Below are 16,732 nucleotides of genomic sequence, written 5' to 3'. Positions count from 1 at the left end.
TAACGAGCACCGTTATAACGCGAAACGCGCCCCATTATAACGCGAAAAGGGGCCTCAACGCAAAACGGGCTCCATTTTAATGTGGAACGCGCCCCATTATAATGCAAAACGGGCACCATTACTACTTTTTGGTGCTGCACGGCTGAGTGGTTCAGTGATACAGTACGCAGACTGCTGCAGTAACGCGGTGGCGGTGTCCCCTCCGTTATTTGTCCCGCCATCTCACTGCGTGTGCATAGTAACACATCGTTATCACGCCAAACTTCATCGTTACGTTATGTAGGGGGGGGGGGGGGGCGTGGGGGGTTAGGGGGGGGGGATTGTTGTTTTTTTGCTCAAAGCGTTTTTCGCTTAACGCGATTTTTTTCTTTTTTTAGGAACGCATCTACTACTACTTCTACACCACCGCAGTCACGTTAAACGAGGACTTACCCCATATAGCGACGCCCTCCTACACGAGACGCGTAGGAGCGTGGAGTCCCCCCCTCTCGAATTGTTGTTCACCCCCACGCAGGACACCACCACCACCACGCGCGTGAACCATTTAACGAAACGTGCGCAACTTTTAAGTGCACAAAATAGGGTCAATTAAGAGATGATCGACGCCCAGACGACGACTGCTAATTCCATGTCGAGCGACACCGCTGCTGCGTGACGCTAATTGCAAGCGACCCCCAACACAGCTTTGGTGGTAATTTAGCACGTGTAAGAAGCGACGTGGACACGTGTATCTGTTCAAGAGCTCACCACCACTTAGTATTACAGACTACAGGCACATCTCGCTTTGCGCGAGCCCCCCTCCTCCCTCCCTGCCCGCATGTTGAGCGTTAAGCGAGGGCTGCCTGTAATATGGTAACGCTGCCGCTAACTGCTTGCCGCGTGGCTGCAGGAGGAGGTTTCTCTGTGTGCCTATGTTTGTTCTCTCTCTATGTATCTCTGTGATATCTGTCTGCTTATATGTCTGTCTATATGTCTCTGGTTCTGTGTTTTATCTCTCTCTCTCTCAAATTTAGCATTCTCAGGAAGAACGTAATCAACCAGGTAGGGTGTTGACTGTTATGTTATCCGACTCTCTGTTGTATTACATTACATTTCTAAGTATCCTAGATTTGTGTTTCTATTTAATTTATACCTGATGATGATTGCTTGTGTTGCAATAGAAACGTCGTATGCTAGTATTTAATTAAATGTATTATTTTATCTTTATACGTGACTTTACCGAAAGAACCAAATAATAATTCCTGCAGTCACGAAAGCTCCAAATTAAGTTTTTGCAGGCGGAGAGCTTTACAAACAAAATCAACACATTCGTCAACATCGCCGTGGTGTTGCCGTAAAAGAGAACACGCAATGTCATAGGGGACATTTATGGCAATGGACGTCTGGACATGAAGAGCTTCATAGCTCATCGGATTCCTCCAGCCTAAATAACACATTCTTGATAAAGATAACAGACTCGATGGCCCTTCGTCGGTGTTATGAAGGGCCACGGTCCGAAACGTCGGCAGTGTTATGGACCAATGTGTTGGGTTTATTCATCTTATAGACTTAAGTGCTGCGGGCGAAGACATTTCAAGGCAGCCACGACGCACAGACAAAGATCCCCCGTATAGCCTTCGCAAGAATTTTGGGGCAAGTGCTGTTAGCGAGCATCTATGGAGGCTGCCACGGCATTACGAAGGGGGTGAGGAGTGTGGCTGTGGTGTTTGTCTCCCCAGTGTGCGATGTGTTTACACACCGGGACAGGTACACGTTTTAAGGCTGAGTCGACCTAGGGTCACGCACAACACACTCGTGCACAAAAGAAGAGGTAAAGCACTCAAGGGCAAACACACTAAGACACGTGTGCTCACACGTACAAGAAAGGCAAAGATCCCCAGTTTTTACTTAAAGCTTTCGTGACTGCAGGAATTCATATTCGTGGGTCTTTCGGTAAAGTCACGTAGATAGGTTCAAAGAAAATAAAAAAAACTACGACGATCGAAACGTCAAAAAAAGACAAAGGCGGTCGGGCGACGACCGAAACGTCGTAGTTTTTTGTTATTTTCTTTACCGAAAGACCCAAAAATATGAATCCCCAGTTTTGCCTTTTAGACGACAAATACAAAGATCCCCCGTATAGCCTAAACAGACTGTAGGGGCAAGTGCTGTTCGCGAGTAGCACCTATGAGGGCCGGCACGGCACACGAGGGGGTGGGTGGCCAACACCACGCCCGGCCGCCTTTGTCTTCCCAGCGGTGACGTTAACACGCCCCACCGGGTACTCATTTGAGGCTGAGTCGACCTCGGGGAGGCCAAGGACCGGTTAAAGGTAATCGTCACTTGGTGTTGGCCGTGAGCGGGAATCGAACTCGGGTGGCCGGGTTCGCAGCGCGCTAACCGCTTTGCCACTGCTCCCCGCACGCACCCAGACAAGCGGAGCGGGGGGGGGGTGACGTCCCCACCAATGCACTTGTGCCAGGCTAGGTGCACGCGAAGTGCTCGATCGCTGGCAGGTTCATGGCACGGCACCAAAAAAAACACAAAACCACACAGAGATTACGATGCCCCCCCGCCCCGCGCATAGCCGAAACGACTTTTTTGGGGGGGGCAAAGTGGTTTTAGCGAGCAATGAAGACCGGCAGGAGGAGGACCCGTCCGCCTTTGTCTCCCCCAATGCCGCGTGGACACAAGCGAGGCCCAGGCTAGAATCTCGCTACCACCACTCGCCACTAACGTTAGCCGTGGCCCGGCTTCGTAGCGCAAGCAGTGCGCTAACCGCTGCGCCACCGCTCCTCCCCCCCCACCCACCCACAGCCACGCGCGCGTGCACAAAGACATCGACCACGCGCACCGCACAAAGAACAAGATCCCCCGTATAGCCTTCGAGACCTGCTGGGGCAAAGTGCTGCCAGCGACACCTCGCCAGGGCCGCCTTTGTCTTCCCCCAGCCACCAGGTACTTTGAACTCATTTCGGGCGGAGTCGTTCGCCACTCATGTTAGCCGCGCGACGGCAACAAGAGGCGATGACGTCACCGGGGTTCGCTGCGCAGTGCGCTAACCACTGCGCCACCGCTCCTCGCCCGCAGCAACAACAACAAACAACCGCTCGGTGGCGGTGACGATCCCTTGGCGGAGCTTGTGCCAGGCTAGGTGCACTGTGCTGGCAGGACGACGACGACACACAGCCAACACGCGTGCTCTTACACGGAACACAGACGAAGATCCGCTCCCTCTCCTCCCTCCATAGCCCTTTGTGTTGACAAAGTGCCGTTAGCGAGCACCCATGAAGGCCGGGACGTGGCACAAGAGGCCGCCTTTGTCTCCCTCGTGGCGACAGACTGTCGGGGCAAGTGCTGTTAGCGAGAAGCGCCTATGAAGGCCGGCACGGCACACGAGGGGGTGGGTGGCCAGCACCACGCCCGGCCGCCTTTGTCTCCCCGGTGGCGATGTTTACACACCGCACCAGGTACTCATTTGAGGCTTGAGTCGACCTAGGGGAGGCCCAGGACCGGTTCAAGGTAATCGTGACTGGGTGTTGTTGGCCGTGAGCGGGAATCGAACTCGGGTCGCCGGGTTCGCAGCGCAGCGCGCTAACCGCTCCACCACCGCTCCTCCACACACGCGCTGACACACACAGACATACGCGCTGACACACGCTGACACACGCTCTCACACACAGACACACGCTCACACACACAGACACACGCTGACACACGCGCTGACACACAGACACATCGCGCACACACAGACACACGCAGAGACACACACAGACACACGCGCTCACACACACACAGACACGCGTGCTGACACACACACAGAGACACACACAGACACACGCACCGACACACACACAGAGACACACACAGACACACGCAGAGAGACACACAGGCACACGCGCTCACACACACACAGACACACACGCAGAGACACACACAGACACACGCAGAAACACACAGGCACACGCGCTCACACACACACACCGACACACACAGAGACACACGCACGCAGACACACACACACAGACACACGCAGAGACACACACACCGACACACACAGAGACACACACACACGACGGGTGATTTTTTAAATTTAAAAACAGCTGCTGCACTCAGAGCCGGCCGAACCGGTTGGCGGACAGCTGAGCCGAGCGGGGGGAAGGGAGGGAGAAGGGGGGGGGCAGAAGGGGGGGGGGAGATTGGTGGCTCAATAGCTTCAAAAACATGGGGGAGGGGATTCCAATCTCCCTCCCCCCCCATCTCCTCCCCCCTTCTCTCTCCCCCCTCTCCGCGTCCCCCACTCCTCTTCCCTCCTCCTCTGTCACCAACACGGAAATTCCTCGCTTTACGGGGTAACAAAAAAAACCACATTCTGCCGTCCATTTGCCAAGCAAGGGAGACCAAACGCGCAGCCGTTCACGCGTGCACCTAGCCTGGCACAGGCGCTGGTGGTGACGTCTCCGTCACGTGGTGGCGTGGTGTGCGTCGTATGGGTGGGGAGGCGGTAGTGTGGTGGTCAGCGCGCTGCGAAACGAACCCGGCGACCCGAGTTCGATACCCCGCTCACGGCCAACACGAGTGACGATTATTCGAACCGGTCCTGGGCCTCCCCTAGGTCGACTCGGTGCGTAAACATCGCCAATGGGGAGACAAAGCCATCCAGGCGTTCGCCGTGCCGGCCTTCATAGGCGCCTGCTCGCTAACAGCACTTGTCCCAGCAGTCTGTACAAGCTGTACGGGGGATCTTTGTCTTTGTTACATGGGACACGGAGTCGCCATGGGTCGTTTGTATTAAGGTTATTGCGCGCACACGTGTACACGACAATCCCTGTTGGCAAACTCTGCGCGGGTCCCGTGATTGGGAGATTTGACCATACTTCACCACAATGGTGTGGGAGAAGTGCAGTGCATCAATGGATCTTCGCTACACTGATCAACACGCGGGCCCCATGTCTTGTAACACGCGCATAGTGGTGGTCACCCATCCAAGCACGACCTCAAGCTTGCTTAGCTTAGGGCGCCGTGGTGTTAACTCCCTCGCCTGGTATGCAGGAGGTCGTCGGTTCGATCCCGACCCTGACGCCTCTCTACAGTATTTGGGGTTTGCGTGTCTCTCTCCGCGTGGTCGTGTGGGGTTTTTCTCCGTGTCCTGCCGTTTTCCCCTCCACATGTAGAACTTAGAATGAACATGCGTTTACGTTTTACACGAACAATTATTTGGTTCCTCTTTGATTCTGTCGGTAAAGTCACGGAGAAAGAAAATAAAATAAATTGGTTTGCTATGAATGTCCACACGATGAGCCACTTCGTTGTGCCATCATTTGTGGCCACGTCGCTTCTGAAAAGGAGGTGCATCGCTCAGTGGGCCTTGCCTGATAAAATAAGAAATCGTTTTTGTTTAGATTCACGGCTCTGACGAGATTTGACCGCGTTCTCGATGGTTTTGGTGAGAGGCTAACATTTTTCAAGTACACAAACATTTAGTTTTTAAGGTCACAGCCTGCCGATGAGACCCTGAAAGTCTCAACCGGTGATGACTTCGCCCCGCTCAAACAAAATGCTGATGAATATCATGGCTTTGGAAAGTCACTTGCCTTGACGGATGTAACTACTGTATAGTACTGCGCATAAAGCACACGGATTATTGTATCCATCTGTGCTTCGCGTTGATGGTTACACGGTACAGCGTGGTGGGTTTTCTCTGGGTACGCCAATGGCCTCCCACACGAAGCCAAAAACAAGACGTGGAATTGGACAAACATTCCAACGTGGCAGGGCCCTCTCCAAAAAACGGTCTGGAGACTCGAGGCTTTGCCGAGCAAAAACGGCGCTCATTGTTAAGAAGTATTTGCATGCGTTGTGTGGGAATGCACCCAAAGACCGATGATGATGATCATCATCGTCATCACATATCACGCATGGCACGCACTGGATGAAGGGGTTCTCCAAGCTGCGTGGGGGTTATTTAACTCTACTTCACGCTGGGAATGACAAGGGGGCTGAGTATATCAAATACAGCCATGACGATTGTGATAGTGGTGGTGGCGGCGGACGTTTGTACACGCGAGTGTCGATACGATTTTAAGGAATTGTAGTTTTGCTCGTGAGGTGGTGGCCACCATACAAAGAGATTCAGGATCTGGTGGACAGGGAAGGGTTGTGTGGATGGTAGGGGGGTGAGTGGTTGGATGGGCGGGGTTAGTGATGGGGAGGGGCGAGAGGGGAGTGAGGTGGAGGGGTGGGGTGAGTGGGGAGAAGGGACGGGGTGAGAGAGGGTGAGTGGTGGGGTGAGTGGGGAGAAGGGACGGGGTGAGTGAGGGTGAGTAGTGGGGTGAGTGGGGAGAAGGGGGGGTGGTGAGTGAGGGTGAGTAGTGGGGTAAGTGGGGAGAAGGAGGGTGGTTAGTGAGGGTGAGTAGTGGGGTGAGTGGGGAGAAGGGGCGGGGTGAGTGAGGGTGAGGGGTGGGGTGAGTGGGGAGAATGGGCGGGGTGAGTGAGGGTGAGTAGTGGGGTGAGTGGGGAGAAGGGGCGGGGTGAGTGAGGGTGAGGGGTGGGGTGAGTGGGGAGAATGGGCGGGGTGAGTGAGGGTGAGTAGTGGAGTGAGTGGGGAGAAGGGGCGGGGTGAGTGAGGGTGAGTAGTGGGGTGAGTGGGGAGAAGGAACGGGGTGAGTGAGGGTGAGTAGTGGGGTGAGTGGGGAGAAAGGGTGGGGTGAGTGAGGGTGAGGGGTGGGGTGAGTGGGGAGAATGGACGGGGTGAGTGAGGGTGAGTAGTGGGGTGAGTGGGGAGAAGGAGGGTGGTGAGTGAGGGTGAGGGGTGGGGTGAGTGGGGAGAAGGGACGGGGTGAGTGAGGGTGAGTGGTGGGGTGAGTGGGGAGAAGGGGCGGGGTGAGTGAGGGTGAGTAGTGGGGTGAGTGGGGAGAAGGGACGGGGTGAGTGAGGGTGAGTAGTGGGGTGAGTGGGGAGAGAGGGTGGGGTGAGTGAGGGTGAGTGGTGGGGTGAGTGGGGAGAAGGGGCGGGGTGAGTGAGGGTGAGTAGTGGGGTGAGTGGGGAGAAGGGACGGGGTGAGTGAGGGTGAGTGGTGGGGTGAGTGGGGAGATGGGACGGGGTGAGTAAGGGTGAGTAGTGGGGTGAGTGGGGAGAAGGGACGGGGTGAGTGAGGGTGAGTGGTGGGGTGAGTGGGGAGAAGGGGGGGTGGTGAGTGAGAGTGAGTGGTGGGGTGAGTGGGGAGAAGGGGCGGGGTGAGTGAGGGTGAGTGGTGGGGTGAGTGGGGAGATGGGACGGGGTGAGTAAGGGTGAGTAGTGGGGTGAGTGGGGAGAAGGGACGGGTGAGTGAGGGTGAGTGGTGGGGTGAGTGGGGATAAGGGGGGGTGGTGATTGAGAGTGAGTGGTGGGGTGAGTGGGGAGAAGGGGGGGTGGTGAGTGAGGGTGAGTGGTGGGGTGAGTGGGGAGAAGGGGAGGTGGTGAGTGAGGGTGAGTGGGGAGAAGGGACGGGGTGAGTGAGGGTGAGTGTTGGGGTGAGTGGGGAGGAAGGGGAGGGGTGGGGAATGCAGACCAAAGGCTCCTCTGTGTCTTCACAGCTGAAGTGGTTGGTAGTGACACCGAGATGGTGGTTGTTGTATTGCACCGCCCATCTCACCGGGCCAAACCAAGCGGCTTAGATATGGGTAGAATAGTAAACACTATAAATATACACACACACAGATTAAAAACAGACCGTGCGTGTTATTTTTAGCACGTTTATTTTCAGTGGAGATCGTCTGCCACGCAATTTGTTGGTCATGAGCATAATCATTCGTTTAATATTTAGAACAATAATAATTATAGGGGGCAAAGCGGCGGTGGCGCAATGGTTAGCAAGCATTTGGCCGAATGAACGATGTCCGTGAATGATACGTTCACCGAACGAATCGAATATGGAATTAATTCTTTCACCGAATGCCCCGTGAGAACAATGAACCGTCTCGTTCAATCATACAATTCGTGACGATACACGCGGGTGTCGGCCGCATTCATCGAATGAATTGCGACACGAAATAAATAAACACGTGTCATTAATTAACTCATTCAAACGCATTGACGAACGAAAGGATGTGTAAATTCGACGGCCGCATTAATTGCCAAAGTTAATTGTCAACGATTCATCCGAAATCATTAAGAAATTAATGAAACGATGTAATGTATTGTTACATCCGACGAATTATAATTCGTTCAGTGAATGAAATGTGCTGCGATTGAATCGTTTGATTAATTGAACGAATGAATGACGATTAATAACCATGACGATTAATTCATTCAACTTAATCGCCAATGTAAGCATCCAATTAATGAATCCACGTAAATGCATTGAATGAATGAACGAGACACACGAATTAATCCCCACGTTTCAGTCATTCGTGGAATGAATAACGGATTGTAAATGCAGCAAGCACATTCGCTTTGTGCTTGGAGCGGCCATCAGGGATGGAGGGACACAGACTCCACAGGAACGAACACAGGCAAAGATCCCCCGTACAGCCTTCACGATCAGTTGGGGAAAGTGCTTTCAGCGAGCACCTATGAAGGCCGGAACGGTACAGGAAGGGGGGTGGGTGGTCAGACCCACACGCGGTCGCCTTTGTCTTCCCATTCCTGATTAGTAAACACCACACCAGATACTAATTTGAGGCTGAGTCGTCCTAGGGGGAGGCTCATGGACCGGTTCAAATAATCGTCACTGGTGTTGGCAGGTTAGCGGGAATCGATCTTGGGTCGCCGGGTTTGTAGCGCAGAGCGCTAACCACTACCCCACCGCTCCCAACGAGACGTGCACACAGACACACAAGGATAAAGATCCCCCGTATAGCCTTAACAGACGGTTGGGGCAAGTGCTGTTAGCCAGAACCTACGAAGGCCTGCACGTCACACGAGGGGGTGGGTGGCCGACACCACGCCCCGGCCGAATTTGTCTCCCTAGTGGCGATGTGTATGCACCGCACCAGGTAGTCATTTGAGGGTGAGTAGACCTAGGGGAGGCCCAGGACCGGTTCAGATAATCGTCACTGGTGTTGGCCGTGAGTGGGAATCGAACCCGGGTCGCCAGGTTCGTAGCACAGCGCGCTAACCACTACTACACTACCGCTCCCCACAGACACACAGTACAACAACAACCGCCATTCGCCACGAAGTGACGGTGACGTCACCACCATACTTGTGCCAGGCTATGTGACAGCTGAGGCCACGTAAGGGGCCGTCCATAAATGACGTCCATAAATGACGTCACGCTATTTTGGACGATTTTTGACCACCCCCCTTCGTGACACGACGTCACAAAAAGTCAGACCCCCCCCCCTCATATGACGTCACAAAGCTCTGCCCCCCCCCCCCCAAAAAAAAAACATGCTTCAAATCGCTTTAAACTATTGTCATTGTAGTGCGTATTTAATGTGGCGCTGCACTCTGATGTTGTATGAGAAAACATTTAATTAAGTAGAACGTGTTGTCTATATTTATTTAAAGTTGCGCATTGTGATGTGACGTCACATTTCTTTAACCCCCCCCCCTCCATTCGTCACACATCGTCATAAATGTCTGACCCCCCCCCCCAGGTGCGTGACGTCATTTATGGACGGCCCCTAAAGTGTCGAATGCCTGCTGACAGGAGGTCACGGGGCAGACCCAGGTCCCACGGGTCGACTGAGATGACTTGCTGATGCACCACCTGTGCCCCCTACTGTGCCACCTTGCTGTGCTTTAGCCACCCGGCGCTCAACTCGTTGTTGTGAGCCTCGCTCCCCCCCTCCGTTGTTGTTGGAGGGCGACTGCCTCCAACTGCCCAGTAGCGTCTTCACGAGCCTCCTCCACAGAGGCCGATCTTGACACCGCTGGTACCAGTCATCGGCAAGTCCACTCAGCTCCACATCCTCCTGTACCATATCACTCCATTTCTACTCTAGCCCGTGCCGCGCCCGTTTAGCCCCCTCGATCCGGCCGAACAAAAGCTGTTTAGGCATGCGGTGGCTGGGCATGCGAGCTACATGACCCAGCCAACGCAGCCTTGCCTGCTAGAGGAGCTCACCGATGGGACTTTGTCCAGATCTTTCAAGGATATGTGAGCTCCTCACACAATACAGCCTGGTTAATCCCAGGATGGATTGTAGGCAGGCCAGCCTAAATGTTTCTAACCGGCGAAGATGTTTCATTAGCGGGGTCCACGTTTCGCAAATGTAGAGAAGGGAGGGAATAACCGTGGCCGAGAAGACCTGAAGCTTCTTGCGGAGTGGCAGACTAGGTGGCTTCCACACAGCGTTACGCAACCAATGAAAAGATAATGCCGCTCGACTGATTCGGAGTGAGACTGCTTTCAAACCGGAGCCGGTCATGAGCACACGGCCCAGGTATGGAAAACTCTCCACTCTATCCACAACTACCCTATCACCAATTGGGAGTTGTTGGGGGTGGAATGTCCGATGGCACAAAATACCCAGGCAGGTGCTTAGTTTTGTATGGGGTTGATGGTAAGGCCCCACCTCTTAATGGCAAGTTCCAGGTTCAGCAGCAGCACCTCCAACTCCTCCTCTGAGTGAGCAGCAATTACCAGATCATCGGCATACATAACATGGTTGAGCAATAGGGAGCCATCCCTTGACCGCACCTGGGTATCGACCAGCCTCCCATTGTATATGTACCAGATGGAAATTCCTCCAGTACAGCGATTGAAGGCTTCACGCACTACGTGGTCGAAATAGATGTTAAATAGTGTGGGAGCCAGAGGACATCCCTGTCGCACCCCAAAGTGAATAGGGAATGGCTCTGACTCCCGGCCACATAGTTTTACCTGGGCCCGCTTACCATCATGAAGGTCCTTAATGATCGTGAGCAGCTGGTCAGGGACTCCGAAAACACGAAGAACAACCCATAGCCCAGGCATACTGATGGTATCATAGGCCTTGACCAGGTCAATAAAGCAGAGATGTAGGTCTTGTGGGAATTCACTACACTTCTGCTGTAGCAGACAGACAGAAAATATGCATCTGTGCAGGACCGCCCTTTCCTGAAACCGCATTGGGGCTCTTCAAGCCTCTCCTCAGCGTGCCTAGCAAGGCGATGTTGAATAATTATTGCCAGGACCTTTCCCGGCACACTGAGGAGTGAGATGTCCCTGTAGTTGTTACAGTCTCTGTGGTCCCCCTTCTTAAAGAGGGGGACCACCAGGGCATCCTTCCAATCCTGCGGAACCCGTCCAGTGGTCCAGACTGTTGTCATGATGTCATTTAGGGCAGTCTGTGCACAAACGCCACCCTCAGCATTTCGCTCGGGAGATCATCTCTGCCCGGTGCCTTTCCTGGTCTCAGGCTCTGGATTGCCTTCAGTACTTCCTCAACAGATGGCACCTCAGGGGTGACTTCTTCTTCCAATATTTGAGGCACCGCAGCCTCAGCAGGGTCATCCCCACTATGTCCCACGATGTTTTCCAGGCTGAGGGATTTCCCCTCCCCCAGGACCTCAGAAATGCTCAGCAAATCTGGAAACCTGTTTCTGGGGGTCGGAGATTGGATCACCGTTCGATCCCCTAATGATGGTAATAGGTGTGGTGCTGCAGGTTACTTTTTTGATGGAGTTCAAGAGTGATTAGTGATCGCGGGCCATTGAGGCAGACTCCATCTCACCAACTATCCTTGCAGCGCCTCACGGCTCTCCGAACCTCCGAGCGAAGGCTGCGGTAGGCCTCTTCATTCTCTGACGTTGGATGCTGTAGACGATGAGAGTGAGCCTGTCGCTTTTTCTCAGCCAGCTTTAACACCTCCTCTGTCAGCCAGGGTCTCTGGGGAGGTCTGGACCGTGTACCCAAAGCATCCATTGCAGCTGCATGAGCCACAGTCCTAAACCTCGCCCATTTCCCCTCGACATCAGGAGGAGTGGGGGATGATGCCAACCCCAGCCGCAAGTGATGATGAAATTTTCGCTTGCAACTTTCATCAGCTAGCTGAGACCATGCCACTATGGGTATGAATGGGGTCCTGGTGTACACCCACCACCAGAGTGGAAGAATGGCAGGTGCATCTTACAGATGACAAGTCGATGGTGAGTGGGCAAATCAGCTCCACGGTAGGTCCTGGTGTCAAGGACATGGGCCCGCATCCGCTGTTTCGTCACTATGTAGTCCAGCAGATGTTCTTGCTTGGACCCGGCATGCATCCATGATGTTGTGTGGATGCGCCGATGCCGGAACAGCGTGTTGGTAATTACAAGCCCATGGGCTCCACAAAAATCTAGCAGCCTCCTACCGTTGTTATTGAGCTGATCTGGCCCATGCATTCCAATCACTCCAGACCAGGTGCGAGCATCATGACCAACATGGGCATTCAAGTCACCCAACAAGATGACTCTATCCTGAGGGGCCACTTTGGCTAGCACCTGTGACAGGAGGTCATAGAAGGCATCTGACTCATCGGCCTTGCCTGCATCCCTCCACGGATGTTCATCTTCGGTGGGGGCATAAGTAACCACGACCATCACTCCTGGTTGATGGGAAGGTGAGCCCAAAGTAGCCTAGGGCTTACAGCTTCCCACACCTCACCGCCACGCTTCCACGCCCCCTTCATTCTTTTGTTCAGAAAAAGAGCCACTCCCTGTTGTTTGGTTGTCTTCTGCCCTGAGTAGAGGACTGTCCACCCCTCATGGTGGCAGGAGCCAGAGCCGGTCCACCGGACCTCTTGAATACTAGAGATATCCAGGCGGTACCGGTCCAGCTCCCGACAGAGGAGTGGCAGCCTCTCCTCCGCAGCGAGCATTCGAACATTCCACGCGGCCACCGATAGTGGCTTTTTGTTATTTTTGGAGGAGCCCCGAGGGGAAGGTTTCAGTCTCCTGGCTCCGCCAAATAGGGTTTGGCCAGGAGACATCATAGACGCCTGTTCCCCCGGAGCCTCCGGCACAAGCTTAATAAAAAATTTAAATCGTGGGTTGGTGGTAATTAATTGAAGGTGGAGGGGTTATCAGCCCTTCGCACCCATCCAGAGCCTCCATTTGGCCGCTGCGGTGGTTACAAACGCCATGAGGGGAGGGGCCAATCTAAATTGGCCCCTCCCCTCACAGCATTGCCCACAACAGCGTTTCCGTCCGGCACCAACGAGGATGTAGGGGGTTGTTTTTTGCCGGACCACAGACACATACACACAGACACACACACATACATACACACATACACACACAGACATACACACAGACAGACACACACACAGAGACAGACACACACAGAGAGACACAGACAGACACACACACAGAGACACGACAGACATAGACAGACACACAGACACACACAGACAGACACATACACACACACAGACAGACACATACACACACACAGGCACACACACAGACACACACAGAGACACACATACACACAGACACACACAGACAGACACACACACAGAGACACAGACAGACACACACACAGACACACATTGATACACACACACACACAGACACACACAGACAGACACACACACACAGAGACACAGACAGACACACACACAGAGACTCAGACAAACACATACACACACAGAGACAGATACATACACACACACAGACAGACACATATACACAGAGACACAGACAGACACACACACAGAGACACAGACACACACACACAGACACAGACAGACACATACACACAGATAGACAAACACGCGCGCGCGCCTAGACGGACGTGAACCCATTTAACCCGTCGCCTGCTGTCGCGTGCCCCACGTCAACTCGTGAACGCTCGGAGCTCCGTTCGCTCCTCGCCGTTCGCGACCAGCCTGAGCCACTGTCGCCGTGAGCGGTTCGACACGGCAACAGGCACGTCAGATTAACATTACACTACGATATTGATCACATTCATATAACCGTATTCTCCTGATTATAAGACGCGCTCCGCCCCCCCTCCTCCTCCTCTGTGTTTTAAAGGAAAAGGGGGCTTTGGGGTGCGTCTTACTTTCCGGAGTGTCTTGTAATCCAGAGAATACGGTAATTCCCAGACCTTTGACTTAAAACTTTCGTGACTGCAGGAATTCTTATTCTTGGTTCTTTCGGTAAAGTCACGGAGATAGAAAATGAAAACAAAAATAGAAATAAATTTAAAAATAAATTGAAAATAAAAGCCAAAAAAACCCACGACGTTTCGATAACAACACAAGCGGTCTTCATCAGGCGGAGATGAAGATCACAACACAAGCGGTCTTCATCAGGCGGAGATGAAGACTGCTTGTGTTGCGATCGAAACGTCGTGTTTTTTTTTGCTTTTTATTTTCTATCTCGATGACTTTACCGAAAGAACCGAGAATATGAATCTCAGACCTTTGTGAACCGCTCTGGCTAGATAGACGAAGACCTCCCGATTACCAAATCGGTCATGGAGGTTATTTCACCAAACTTCTTCTCGCAAGCTCGGATATCACCAAAGATGTTTTTGTTTGTTTGTTGAGCAATTGCCTGGACTCGAACTCAGGTTGACCGGGTTCACAGCGTGCTGTGCTCACCACATGTCCGTGTCAAGAGCACGTCGTATTCGTTTCCGTCTCACAACGAAGTGTATCATCACAGTGCCTGTGACAAACTTGCCTGATCTCGTGTGATATCTCGAAAGCTAAGCAGGCGTTGAACCTGCATAGCGATGGAACGGGTGGCCTGGGTGTTACGGGCCCCGCTACGAGGTCACGTTATGGGCAGCTGATGGCGCGTGCATCTAAATCCATTGTTGTACCGTATGTATATGCTCCGCCGGCCGCCTTTCCCCAACTCGACGCATGTGACCAGCGCGGTGAAGTATGGTCATTTAACTGCCACGATCCGCACGCCTGAATCCAGAAAGCGGAATTACGACATGGCTGTATGAGTATGCATGCATACGTACAATACTTAAAATAATGAATATTTCAACGTGGATATAGAAACCACGTAACTTCCTCGTGTGAGTCGAAAACAGCGTGGGCTTTGGACACAAATTAACCCGATGGTGTTTGTGAACTCAGCTGACTTTTAAAGTGTGTGTGGGGGGTGGGGTGTTTCTTTTGTCAGATTTCAGACATGATGTGATCATGTGTGGGAGACGCAGTAAAGCACGTGTGACATGGAGAGATGTGTGTGTGGGACCTGGGGTGTTGTGTGTTTGGGACATGGAGAGATGTGTGTGTGTGTGGGGCATGGGGAGATTTGTGTGTGTGGGTCAGGGATATGTGTGTGTGTGACATGGGGAGATGTGTCTGGGTATGGGACGTGTGTGTGAAACGTCAAGATATGTGTGTGTGTGAGACATGTCGAGTTGTGTGTGTGTGGGACGTGGAGAGATGTGTGTGTGGGACATGGGGAGATGTGTGTGTGGGGGGTATGGTATGCTTGCTGTGTAATGCGGCCGTTAGCGCGCTGCGCTATGAACCCGGACGGCCGACCTCGATTCCAGCTCACGTCCAACACCAGTTACGATATATCTGAACCGGTCCTGGGCCTCCCCGAGGTCGACTCAGCCTTAAGTGAGTACCTGGCGCGGTGTCAACATCGCCACTGGGGAGACAAAAGCGGCCGGGCGTGGTGCTGGCCACCCACCCCCTCGTGTGCCACCGTAACGGCCCTCGCCGGCCCTAGCTAACAAGCACTTGCCCCGACAGTCTGTGAAGGCTATAGGGGGCGGGGTCTTTGTCTTTGGAAACCGGAGCACCCGGAGAAAACCCACGTGTGTGTGCGAGAAGGGTGTGGTGGTGGTAACTAAATTCCATGCAGATGGAACAGATGTTGGGGGGGGGGGGGTGTCCACATTTGCTGTACCGCCCCCTCCTGGCGACCCAGGGTATAACGGCGTCACCTCGACGCTATACAGGTGGGGGGGGGGGTAATGGAAGTGTTCGCGACATTTGTGCACCGCGCGTGAAGCCTTCGCTGTCTACGCAGCGCTCCATCGCAGGTGCCACGTGCATGGCCACCGTTGTGAGCCGGAGGGGGGGGAGGGCACTGACGGAAGACGTCTCGGCAACACGGTGGAGTGGCGTGGCCCCGGGGGCGGGGGAGAGGGAAGAACGGAAGGTATTTAGTTTAAGGTCGAGTCGACCTAGGGGAGACCCAGGCCACGTAGAGGTACGAACCGAGTTGCCACCGGTGTTGAGCGTGACCAGCAATCCAACTTTGGTGTCTTCTAATCGCCACATCCATCAGTTAATTGTGGAGGAATTCGCACCCGCACACACACACGCACACACACCCGCACACACACCAACACACACCCACGTGCACAGAGCGCACAAACACGCGTGCGATTTACACGACAACCACCCACGCACACACAATGGCATCCATAACAAACGTGACCGGGTCATCAGGCAAACTTAATTAACGCGTAATTAACCTCGGAGCCGAGCGCGTTAGTTAAGTATACACCATTTAGGTCAATTACCCGCGCCTTGATTCATTATTAAAGGCATCGGTGTGTGTGTGGTGCTCAGTGCCATCTCGTCTGCTCGGTAATACTGATCTAAGTGGCCATGAGACCAGGGTATATAGCGGTGGGATATTCGATTCTTATAAGTAATCGATGACTGTTTATTCTCATCCACGCTGTGTTCAACCACTGAAGGTGAAAACAGGACACTCACCCACTCGTACACCCACTCACACACCTGCCCACACACTCTCACCTACTCACCACACTGCAGGTCACAACAGCACACTTACCCACTCGAACACCCATCCAATCACTCACCTACTGACTCACCCACTCACCTGCCCACACACGCTCACTACACTG

Source organism: Lampetra planeri, chromosome 30 (genome assembly GCF_965212315.1).
Source record: "Lampetra planeri chromosome 30, kcLamPlan1.2.h2, whole genome shotgun sequence".
Lineage (NCBI taxonomy): Eukaryota > Metazoa > Chordata > Hyperoartia > Petromyzontiformes > Petromyzontidae > Lampetra > Lampetra planeri.
Note: the sequence above shows the minus strand (reverse complement) of the source record.